Source organism: Hyla sarda, chromosome 12, assembly GCF_029499605.1.
Source record: "Hyla sarda isolate aHylSar1 chromosome 12, aHylSar1.hap1, whole genome shotgun sequence".
In the NCBI taxonomy this organism is placed as follows: Eukaryota; Metazoa; Chordata; class Amphibia; order Anura; family Hylidae; genus Hyla; species Hyla sarda.
The window spans coordinates 52,819,644-52,832,497 of NC_079200.1; the positions used below are offsets into that span (position 1 = coordinate 52,819,644).

At 44.2% G+C, this 12,854-nt stretch overlaps 1 protein-coding gene and 1 long non-coding RNA gene across 4 annotated transcripts in view; both read left to right on the top strand.

Moving 5' to 3' along the window:
- The window catches only part of LOC130296867 (pregnancy zone protein-like), a 595,153-nt gene that overhangs the window by 18,239 nt on the left and 564,060 nt on the right, over positions 1-12,854 (top strand). The gene's annotated exons all lie outside the window — the stretch shown is intronic.
- Positions 1,471-12,723, top strand: LOC130296874 (uncharacterized). The gene is made up of 3 exons (XR_008849324.1): positions 1,471-1,490; positions 11,814-11,906; positions 12,612-12,723. It is a non-coding gene; the product is annotated as an uncharacterized LOC130296874 (long non-coding RNA).

Here is a 12,854-nt window from a genome sequence, read left to right on the forward strand (position 1 = left end):
GTCTAACTGCTTTCTAATGACTCATGTCCCAGGAGCTGTCCAGCTCCTATGGGGATATTCTCCCATCATGCAAGGGATATTCTCCCATCATGCACAGCTCCCGTGACGTGATATCATCATTGAGCAGTTACAGAAAACTTCAGAAGCTAATAACTATTGCAAGGATTAAGATTTTTTTTATAGAAGTAATTTACAAATCTGTTTTAACTTTCCAGAGCCAGTTGATATATAAAAAAAGGTCTTTGCCAGGAATACCCCCTTTAAACCTGCAAAACAAACCTATTAGGCTCCACACTTTACCAGCATCAGCCTCCAGATTCCCCTTTTAGGAAGAATACAGGGGTGTAAAGTGGTTACAGAGGGGTGTACATGGGTGACCGGGGGGGGGGGGTGTAGGGGTTAGAGGTGTGGACAGGGGTGACAAAGGGACAGAGGGGTGAATTGTGGGAGTTGGACATTGTGGGGGTGGTGAACATGGATGACAGGAAAGTGGACAAGGGTAACAGAGGAGCGACAGAGGGGAGAGGGAGCACTACCTTTATTATACTGAGCTGAGCCGTCCTTCTGTGGGGGGGCCAGGTAAAATCAGGCAGGCCGTGAACAATCTGGGAGGCTGGGAACAATCCGGTGCACTATCCCCATTGCATTCAATCCCTCCCGGCGCTGTGTTCCCTTCCCTGCACCTGTTGGAGCCAGCGTAACCCCCGGCAGTTTTCAACGGAACCCCGATTGGGAATGGAGGGAGTAAGCAAAGGCATGAGTGAGGGTGGGCTCAATTCTTGCCTCGGACACATCCCTTCCTGAGCAGTGGATGTCGGTATGAGTGAGCAGCAGAACAGAGGGTTTGTGAGGCAAATACAAACGCTATAGATGTAGAAGAAAAAACTTGTAAAATATCTGCATGACCTAGTGAGTAACATATAGAAGCATTTTTTTTGTGTGTCATTTGACAAGTATGCTTAAAGGGGTTCTCCGCCCCTAGACATCTTATACCCTATTCAAAGAACAGGGGATAAGATGTCTGATCGTAGGGTCCTGCTGCGGCACCCCAGACATCCGGTGCACAAAGTGAACTTCACTCCTTGCCGGATGACTGTCGATGTCATGGCCATGCCCCCTCAATGCAAGTCTATGGAAGTGGGCATGATGGTCATCACGCCCCCTCCCATAGACTTGCATTGAGGAGGTGTGGCCGTGACATCATGAACGGGGCGCGAACGTGAGGTCACGATCCTCCGGCGTTGCACACAATGCTCTAAATGAACGCCGGGTGCCCAATGGCGGGACCCCCGCGATCAGACATCTTATCCCCTTTCCTTTGGGTAGGTAATAAGAGGTCTAGTGGCGGAGTACCCCTTTAAGGTTTTTACTTAAAGGGGTATTTACTTGAAGTTTTACTTGATATGTAACCAGACTTATTTGAAAGATTTAACTTTTGATTTTGTATATTACAGGTGTAAGCAACTTATCGTGAAACTAAAATTCAAAATGTAAGTATTTTTGGTTTTCTCATTATTTCACATTATATTTTATATTGTTACTAACAGTCATAGTAACATAGTAACATAGTTCATACGGTTGAAAAAAAGACCAGAGTCCATTAAGTTCAACCTATAACTCTGAGTCCATACTGAGTTGATCCGATCCACAGGAAGGCAAAAACCCTCATACTAGAGGTAAAAATTCCAGACTCAAAATATGGCATCAGAATAAATCCCTGGATCAACCTTCTGTCCCTATAAATCTATTATACATAACCAGCAATAATGTTGTTCTCCAAAAATGCATCCAGACCCTTTTTGAACTCTTTTTTTTTTTTTACAGAGTTCACCATGGCCACCTCCTCAGGCAGAGAATTCCAGTCTCACTGCTCTTACAGTAAAGAACCCCCATCTGTGCTGGTGTATAAACCTGCTTTCCTCTAGACGTAGAGGATGCCCCCTTGTTATAGATATAGTCCTGGGTATAAATAGGTCATGTGAGAGATGTCTGTACGGCCCCCTGATATATTAATACGGAGGTATTAGATCGCCCCTAAGGCTGCTTTTTTCTAAACTAAATAACCCTAATTCTGATAATCTTTCTGGGTACTGTAGTCCTCCCATTCCCCATATTACTCTGATTGCTCGTCTTTGAACCCTCTCCAGCTCCACTATATCTTTCTTGTACACTGGTGCCCAGTACTGTACACAGTATTCTATGTGTGGTCTGACTAGTGATTTGTACAGCGGTAGAATTATTTCCTTGTCGTGGGCATCTATGCCCCTATTGATGCACCCCATGATTTTATTTGCCTTGCCAGCAGCTGCCCGACACTGGTCACTACAGCTAAATTTACTGTTAACTAAAACGCCCAAGTCCTTTTCCATGTCAGTCGTCCCAAGTGTTCTCCCATTTAACACATAATCCCAGCCCAGATTTTTCTTCCCCATGTGAATTACCTTACATTTATCAGTGTTGAACCTCATCTGCCACTTTCTAGCCCAAACCTACAACCTATCCAGTTCCATTTGTAACAGTGCACTGTCCTCTTTTGTGTTTACCGCTTTACAGAGCTTAGTATCATCTGCAAAGATTGCTACTCTACTATTCACACCCCTCTACAAGGTCCTTAATGAATATATTAAATAGGACAGGACACAAGACTGACCCCTGTGGTCCCTACTAGTAAGTCCCCCAATCAGAATAAGTACCATTAATAACCACCCTCTGTTTGCTATCACTGAGCCAGTTACTTACCCACTTACACACATTCTCCCCCAGCCCCATTCTTCTTATTTTATGCACCAGCCTTTTATGTGGCACCGTATCAAATGTTTTGGAAAAATCCAGATATACAACATGCAACCATTGCCCCTGGTCCAGTCTGGAGCTCACCTCCTCATAAAAGCTGATCAGGTTAGTTTGACAGGACCGATCCCTCATAAAGCCATGCTGATATGGGGTCATACATTTATTTTTATCAAGATACTCCCAAATAGAATCTCTTAGAAAACCCTCAAACAATTTACATACAACGGAGGTTAAACTAACAGGTCTATAATTCCCTGGGTCACCTTTTGGCCCCTTTTTTAAATATTGGCACCACATTTGCCATGCGCCAGTCTTGGGGGAACCTTCCCGGTCACTGTAGAGTCCCTGAATATTAGTAATGTAATAGGCAGACCCCTATTTTTCATTCCATTAGAACACGGGGGTGAATGCCATCTGGACCTGGCAATTTGTCTATTTTGATTATTATTTTTTTTTTTGTAGGTGGCACTGTACTTCTTCCTGGGTTAGACAGGTGACCTGTACTGGGGAGTTTACCTCATCTCGCTGTATTTCACTTAGCATTTAATTTTCCTCTGTGAATACAGTGGAGAAGAATTTGTTAAATATATTAGCTTTTTCCTGATCTCGGTCTATAATTTCTTCCTCATCATTTTTTAAAGGGCCTACACTTTTTTTTTTTTTATGTTAACTTTTTTTTTGCTATTTATATAGTTAAAGAACATTTTGGGGTTAGTTTTACTCTTTGGCAATGAGTCATTCTGTCTATTTTTGCAGCTTTCATCATTTTTTTTTTTCTCTCTAGCTTTTTAATGCTTCGCTGTCGACCTGTTTTAGTAGTTTAAATTTATTTTTGTCTTTTATTGCCCCCTTAACCTGTTCAGGACCCATGTCATACCGGTATGTTATGGGACCCTGGTAGTTAAGGACCCATGACGTACATGTACGTCCGTGCGAATTTCGGATCGGGGTGACTGCTGATATTGATCAGCAGGCACCCTGCGCAAATGCCCAGGGGGGGGGGGGTTGTCATCAGACCCGCCATGTCGGCGATCGCCGCAAATCGGTGAGTTCACACAGGCAATTTGCGCAATTCTGGGTCATATGGGTCTATGGTGACCTGGAAAGTAAGGGGATTGGGGTTGTCCAAGACACCCATGATTCTCCACCCCCCCCCCCCCCCCCGAAGGGATAGGAGTGAGGTGGCAGGGGTGCCACCCCTCCTATCCCTGCTATTGGTCATATAAACGAGACGGCCAATAGCAGATCGGGGGCGGGGGTTAACATTCGGTTTCCCCGTTCTGCCCACCAACAATAGGCGGGAAAGAATGGGGAAACCAAGGAGGACCGGCGCCGAAGTCCACTTACCCATCTGGTGGCAGCGGAGGAGATTATCGGCTGCAATGATCGGCGGGCGGCGATGACGTGTGGCTGGCTCTTTGGATCCTACAGAAGCCGGTGAGTTGCCTAGCAACATCTGGAGGGCTACAGTTTGAGACCACAGTGGTCTCTAAACTGTAGCCCTCCAGATGTTGCAAAATTATGACTCCCAGCATGCCAACACAGCTGTTTGCTGTCTGGGCATGCTGGGATTTGTAGTTTTGCCACATCTGGAGGGCCACAGTTTGGAGATTACAGTGCAGTGGTCTCTAAACTGTAGCTCTTCAGATGTTGCAAAACTGCAAATCCCAGCATGCCTAAACAGCAAACAGCTGTCTCGGCATGCTGGGAATTGTAGTTTCGTACCTCCAGCTGTTGCATAACTACATCTCTCATCATGTCTGTCACGAACACACCCTATCGGTCCAGCCAAGACATTAGTGTGTGTGATGGTGCAAGGGTTAAAGCCGCCAGACCTCTGGGTATCCACTACTAGTCCCAGCAAGTGCCCAAATTAACCCTTAGATAAACGTGTTTCCACCAGAGCTGCCTTCAGAAAGGTGAGCTCATATATTTAGAGATCAAAGACCAGAGCCGATTAAACATTTAATCTGATAAAAGGTATCAGTGCTATGCATAAAAATAAACAAATGACATAGTTACAAAAATATGAAAGTTTAGCAAGGCAAGTTCAGAAAACAAAAGATGACTTTCTTACAGCATGAGGATATAGCAGTCCATGAGAGTGAGTTCCAGCTGTTCTTAGGAGGGTCTTGTCGGCTTGTTGCACAGCCTTTAACAACCAACTTTTAGTCTAGCATTGTTTAAATATCATATCTGCTTTCTTGGGAGGGAGACTCCATTCCCCCCTCCCCTCTGATCCCACTTCTCTCTTCCTGGCCCCCTTATCAGTGAGATTATATGATGGGAGTGCACCTTACATCCTGCTGCTCCAAAAAAGCCTTTGACTTCAAAGGAGATGTAAACAAACAGCCAGACCCCCAATAAAATGCAATACACAAACCCACAGTCTGAATGACCTCTCGCTCATGGCTTGGATAATACATCACACGGTTATAATTATAATACACATATAGGAGTTTAATAATCAGGCCATGGGCCTGACAATGCCCTTCGGCGATCAGTACATGCTGGGAGTTGTAGTTTTGGAACCGCTGGAGACACACTGGTTGGAAAATTCTTAGTTAGGTAACAGAACCTAACTGAAGGTTTTCCAACCAGTGTGCCTCCAGCTGTTGCAAAAGTACAACTCCCAGCATGCACTGTCTGTCAGTACATGCTGGGAGTTGTAGTTTTGCAACAGCTGGAGGTTACATTCACACAGGTGAGTTTACAGTAAGTTTCCTGCTTGAAGTTTGTGCTGTGGCAAATTTTTGCCCGCAGTGCAAACTCCTAGCGGGAAACTCACTGTAAATCTCTGCCAGTGCGAGTGTACCCTAAAAGCACTACACGAACACATAATAAAGGGTAAAACACTACATATGCACCCACTTATACTGCCCCCCCCCCCCCCCCCAATAAAAAATGTATTTTACGGCAGTGTTTCCAAAATGGAGCCTCCAGCTGTTGCAAAACAACTCCCGGCATTTCCGGACAGCCACTGAATGTCAAGGCATTGTTTAGCAACAGCTGGAGGCACCCTGTTTGGAAATCACTGGAGTAGAATACCCCTATGTCCACCCCAATTCACTCCCTGATTTAGTTCTCAAATGCTCATGGGGCTCTCACTCCGGAGCACTGTCGTATTTCAAGGAAACTGTTCAGGGCCACATATGGGGTATTTCCGTACTAGGGAGAAATTGCACTACAAATTTTGGGGGGGGCTTTCTCCTTTTACCCATTTATGAAAAGGAAAAGTATGGGGCAACACCAGCCTGTTGGTGCGAATTTTTTTTATTTTAACAGGCTGGTGTTACCCCATACGTTTTATTTTCACAAGCAGTAAAAGGGGGAAAAAGACCCACAAAATTTGTAACGCAATTTCTCCTGAGTAAAGAAATGCCCGCATATGTGGGCGTAAAATGCTCTGCGGGCGCACAACAAGGCTCAGGAGTGTGAGCACACTATGTACATTTGAGGCACAGGGGTGGCTGATTTTACAGCGGTTCTGACATAAACGCAAAAAAATTAATCTAACATGTGACCCCATTTTGGAAACTACACCCCTCACGGAATGTAACAAGGGTTATAGTGAGCCTTAACACCCCACAGGTGTTTGACGAATTTTCATTAAAGTTGGATGGGAAAATTAGATTTTTTTATTTTTTACGAAAATGCTGGTGTTACTCTAAAATTTTTAGGTGTTATTTTTAGGAAAATAAAGCCCCTCAAAATTTGTAACCCCATTTCTTCTGAGTAAGAACATATCCCATATGTGGATCTAAAGTGCTCTGCGGGCGAACTACAATGCTCAGAAAAGGAGCGCCATTGGGCTTTTGAAGAGAAAATCTGTCCGGAATTGAAGGCCATGTGCGTTTACAAAGCCCCCATAGTGTTAGGACAATGGACCCCCCCCCCACATGTGACCCCATTTTGGAAACTACACCCCTCACGTAATGTGTACAGTGAGCATTTATGCCCCACAGGTGTCTGATCCAGTGGTCCAGTGTTCTGGCATCACGGGGGGCTTTGTAAATGCACATGGTCCCTGACTTCCATTCCAAACAAATTCTCTTTCCAAAAGCTCAATGGCGCTCCTTCTCATCTGAGCATTGTAGTTTGCCAGCAGAGCACTTGACGTCCACACATGGGGTATTTCCATACTCATTATTTTTTCCAAATTTGGGGGGTCATTTTCTCCTATTACCCCTTGTAAAAATGTAAAATTTTTGTGAAAAAAATGTTTTTTTTTTTTCATTTACACATCAAACTTTAACACAGTTGTAAAACACCTGTGAGGTGTTAAGGCTCACTGTACCCCTTGTTATGTTCCTTGAGGGGTGTAGTTTCCAAAATGGTATGTTATGTGGGTTGTTTTTTTGCTGTCCTGGCACCATAGGGGCTTCCTAAATGTGACATGCCCCCCAAAAACATTTTTGGCAAAATTTGCTTGCCATTATAGTTCGCCCGCAGAGCATTTAATGTCCTAACATGGGGTATTTCCATACTCAGAAGAGATGAGGTTACAAATTTTTGGGGAATTTTATCCCATTACCATTTGTAAAAATGGTAAATTTGAGGGAAAAAACTGCACTTTAGTGAACTAGTCATCTGATGGATGGAGGGATCAATCTGCAACTAATGCAACAGCTGTAGGCACCCTGATTGAAAACCACAGGTCTGCAGTTCATTCATGTTTCAATGGGTGTGGGAGGGAGGAAAATGGAATTGTGGGATTTGTAGTAAGAAAAATAAAAAAGCCAAACGGGAACTGCCAATTCACAAAAAGCTAGCCACAGTGTTATGGTAATCTCAGAACATAGCCATTTATCCCCAAGACAAGCACAGATCCTTCCTAAACATGTCCATTAGTGCCAGCCAGGTACATACTAAAATCACCTTATGGCGGAGAACCCCTTTAACGTTCTTATTCATCCATATTGGTTTTCTTTTATTTCTGACCCTTTTATTCCCATAAGGTGTATACATCTTTCAGTGAGAATTTTACGATATTTTTAAGACTCCCATTTAGTGTCAGCATTCATGTTTTTGAGGACATTATCCCATTTTATATTAAGGGCTTCTCTGAGTAGATCAAACTTTGCCTTCCTAAAGTTCATTGTTTTTGTGGCCCCTCAAGAGATTCCCTTATTGAAGAACAAGTTATAATGTATTTTATTATGATCACTATTTCCTAGGTGTCCTTCTACTTGTACATTAGTTACTGTCAGGTCTTTGGGTTAACATTAAGTCTAGTAGGGCGCCCCCTCTGGTCGGGCCCTGAACCATTTGGGACAGATAATTGTCTTTAGCTATAGTCAGAAACCTGTTTCCTTTGTGGTTCACAGGTCTCAGTCTCCCAGTTTATATCAGGATAACTAAAGACCCCCATTATTCACATCATTATTTGCTGCCTTGTTTATTTGCCTCAGTAATTGCAGGGGTGTGGGGGGAAAAAAAAAAAAATAAATAAATAAATAAAATTGTCCAAGGGACTAAAGCGGAGCACAATCTACTTGTCCCTCAAGAAAATACATTTGTCCTGGTAGATCAAATAATTTCAACCAAAATAGTCTGTAAATAAGGTCTTTATTAGTTTCTGCACTTACGTTTTTCCTTCTCACCCTATAACAGCCATAACTCTTATTTTTCCATCTACAGACCCATATGAGGCTTGTTTTTTTGTGGGGCTAAGTATACTTAGTAATTAGAGATGAGCGAACTTACAGTAAATTCGATTCGTCACGAACTTCTCGGCTCGGCAGTTGATAACTTATCCTGCATAAATTAGTTCAGCTTTCAGGTGCTCCGGTGGGCTGAAAAAGGTGGATACAGTCCTAGGAAAGAGTATCCAAGGACTGTATCCACCTTTTCCAGCCCACGGGAGTACCTGAAAGTTGAACTAATTTATGCAGGATAAGTCATCAAATGCCGAGCCGAGAAGTTCGTGAAGACTCAAATTTACTGTAAGTTCGCTCATTTCTATTTGTAATGACACCTTTCATTTTTCCATAGCTTATGCTCTGAAACAAATATTTATTTGTGAGGTGAAATTGACAAAAAATGGGGGTTTTCTTTTTTTTGCCATTCACCTTGTGGTCAAACTTACATGTTTGGATACTTTAGGTCCGCCTGATTACACAAATATCAAATTTGTTTCGTTCATGTTTTAATGATTTTTTTTTTTTTTTTTATTCCTGATCCCTAGAGAAATTTTTGTCCATGTACTGGGCTGTATGAGGGCTATTTTTTTGGGCCATAATATACTGTTTGACCAATACCAAATTGGTACCGATACAGACTTTTTGAACACTTTTATTACTTCATTTTTTTCTGGGCTTTGATGTTATAACATTTTTTTTTACGTTGATGCTATTTACTGTACGGGATATAAAATGTTATTTTTTTTAATAGTTCGGACAATTATGCAAGCACCAATACCAGATGTTTATTTTTAGGTTTACACATTTTTATATGGGAAAGGGGGGTACTAAGAACTTGGAAGGGGTTCATGTTTTTAAACCTTTTATTAAACTTTTTTTTTTAAATACACTTCTTTAGGAGGAATCATTTTAGATTCCTCATACAGATCAATGCATTTCTATTGGACTCCATTGATCTGTGCTCATTTTGTTGAATGCAGATCCACGGGGGCAGCCATGAATGCAGAGGTAAGCCCCCCCCCCCCCCCCCGCCCTCTGCGATCACGCTGCAGGGGGGGGGGGGGGCGATCCACCCCACTAGACCACCAGGGATTGTTAAAAGATCCCTTTAGACAACCTTCAGATCATGCAGCATGCTGAGCTATTAGTGGCAGCCCCCAGCTACTGAAATCGTCCAGGGGCCACAGAGGATGGAGCGGGCATGAGTCAGGAGCCCACTCAATACACCCGGAGTGCCAGTGTGAGGTGCAGACTTGCATCCCATGCAAGTCTGCATCTGCTCCTGCACCTCACACCGGCATTATTTATAATAAAAAATAAAAAAAAGGGGGCAAGTCGGTCCGACCCTGCTTGCCCAATACAGGGCTAAATCTATGAAAAATTCACCTGCCCGGAACTACATGTCCATGGTGTCGGGCGATAGGATTTCCACATCCCTGAATTGATCTTTTGCCTCTTTCATAATGTTTGATGGCTTATAGCAAACCCCTATTAGAATTTTTTTGATTCTTATCTCAATATATTTCTACCCATAATTAATCCACATTATCATATCCCTACCATGTATCCTCCCGCAGTGCGGCCTTCAGACTGGACTTTACATAAAGACTAACTCCTCCCCCTTTCCGTTTTGTCCGATCCTTCCTCAATAGACTATATCCCTGTATGTTGACCGCCCAGTCACAGCTATCATCCAACAAAGTCTCTGTTATACCCGCTATATCATAATCCTCCTCAGAAATGTTCAACTCCAGTTCGTCAGTTTTATTGGTCAGACTTCTGGCATTAGTCAACAGGCAATTCAATGTTTTGTCGTTTTTTTGTTTTTTTTTCCCATATGACTCCTATCCCTATTAACTATTCTAACCCCCTCCCTCCGCTCCACCCCCAGGTACATGAATTTCCCCCTCTGTGTTGTAGGTTCCCTCCCCCCCCACCCCCAGTCCCTAGTTTAAACACTCCTCCACCCTTCTATCCATCTTCTCCCCAAGCACAGCTGCACCCTCCCCATTGAGGTGCAGCCCGTCCCTACGGTAGAGCCGGTATCCTACAGCGAAGTCAGCCCAGTTCTCCATGAACCCAAACCCCTCCTTCCTACACAGCTTCTGAGCCACTTATTCACCTCCCTAATATCCTACTGCCTCTCTGGTGTGGCTCGTGGTACAGGTAATATTTCAGAAATTACCTTGGAGGTCCTTGCCTTAAGCTTGCAGCCTAAGTCCCTGAAATCCTTTTTAAGGACACTCAACCTACCTCTTACTTTGTGATTGGTGCCAATATGTACCATGACTGCTGGGTCCTCTCCAGCCCCACCCAGCAACCTGTCAACCCGATCCACGATGTGCCGAACTCGAGCACCAGGAAGACTACACACTGTTCGGCGATCCCGGTCTTTGTGACAGATTGCCCAGTCTGTCCTCCTAATAATTGAGTCCCCCACTACAAGTACCTGACTGGCCTGCCCTGCACTCCTCCCTCCCTCCTTCCTGGAGCAGACCCCCCCTCCCCCCGGCGGTCAGAGGCAGAGTTCTCCTAGCTCTGAAAGGGCATCTGCCAACTGAGCAAACTTGTTGGTGTGTGCCAGTTCAGGACTAGCCTCCCTGACCCTTTTCCCTCTACCTCGTTTTCTGTAACCCAGCTAACTGCCTGATTGTCCTGCACCTCCGTCCCACTATCCTCCCCCACCTCTACCCCAGAGAGTACTTGCTCAGTGAGCAGGAGACTCCTCTCCAGGATTTTAAAATTATCTTCAGTGATTAAGGGGTTATTCAGCTATTTAAATTGTGTCCCCTATCTCTAGAACTTGGCCCGACTCTCCCTGTGAAACTCTCTGGAGTCCACCTTTTTGAGGTGGCCCGCTCAGCCAATCACCAGTTGCAGCGGTAGCCCGCCTCTGTTGGTGATTGTCTGAGTGGGCCGACATCTCAGAAGGTGGGGGACAGGGTGTTATGCAGGGAGAGTCAGGCCCCATCCTGTGAATAGGGGACACTTTTTTAATAGCTGAATAACACCTCTAAATGTTTCATACAAAGGCCCCGGACCCCGTTGACCTGCCCCATTTGTAATAAGACAGAAAAGCCCCTAGAAAAGAATCTATGAAAAATATGCATGAAGGACCGGAGTGATGAGGAAATCAAGGCAACATTTGCTGAAGCCAAAAACAACCTGGTTAAAGTTGTGGCCAAGGGCCTCGCCATTGAATTCAATCAGGTTGCCGAACTGGTGTGCGATATTGGGTGCCAGGAAAATGTAATGTTCCTTAGTGTCCGTGGATTTATGATCTACAACTGTCCTCTTGTCACTTGGTTTGTATGGTCTTTAATCCAATTTAGCAATTGTATTATTTTAATGAGATTTTTAAATTCTTTTTATTCCAAGCAACAGTAAAAGACACTAAAAGAAACGTCGGATGAAAATAAAGGATTCTAAACCAAGAACCCCAGAGAAGAACCCAAATACAGACAGGGAAAGGTAAGGGACCCCGCCAGCCCCGATTTCCGCCCCGATCACCACCCAACAGTGAATGGTCGGTTGTTCCAAAGGATCAATCACGTGATCGTGAGGTGGCACCCGTGCCACCTCACTCCTGCTGGGTAAGGGTGAATGGGGCTGTCTTGGACAGCCCCAATCATCCTTTTTCCGGGTCACCAGAGACCCAATTGACCCGGAAGCGGTCTGAATTGGTTGTTGATTTGCGGTGATCGGCAACATGGTGTTTGCACGCGGGTGCCTGCTGATAGATAGGCAGTACCGCGGGTGATCAGATAAGCCAATTGCTGCAGATGCTGAGATCTGTATTGATCATGGCATCTGAGGGGTTAATGGGAGACATCAGCGCGATCACTGATGTCCGCCATTACCGGCAGATCCGGGGCTGCTGACAGCCACCGGGAATAAAGCGAGCGCATCTCCTGCGCTCGTGTCACAGCCGTGCTGTGCGCTAAGTGACACTATGCAGTGCCGTACACTTACGGTGCATGTCCTTAAGGGGTTAAATAGTATTTATCAGTTAGTATTTAAAGTTTATCTTTGCATGCATCTGCTTAAACATGGCTGCCAGGGTCACAATGGAGACTCGTGTCTCTCTGCTTCATTCTGACCCAGTCAGAACCCATGACTCCACGGTATATTTGAAATATTCCTAAACGGGTAATAATAAATCTAATTCTTTTACAGCTCTCGACTCCAAAATAAGGCTGTAAAGAAAAAACAAGAAGCCGTCATGATTTGTTGTTCAGAGACAAAAGAAAAAGAACACAAAGTAACGGACACCAAAACTGTGATAATTGAGCCCAATTATAAATGGAACCACCCGTTAAGAAAAAGATGGCGGATGCAGGAATGTATAAGAGGCAGTCTGTAGAATTAGAACCCCTTGCTGGCTTCCAAAAATTCCTTTCAAATACGTTAAGAATAGTG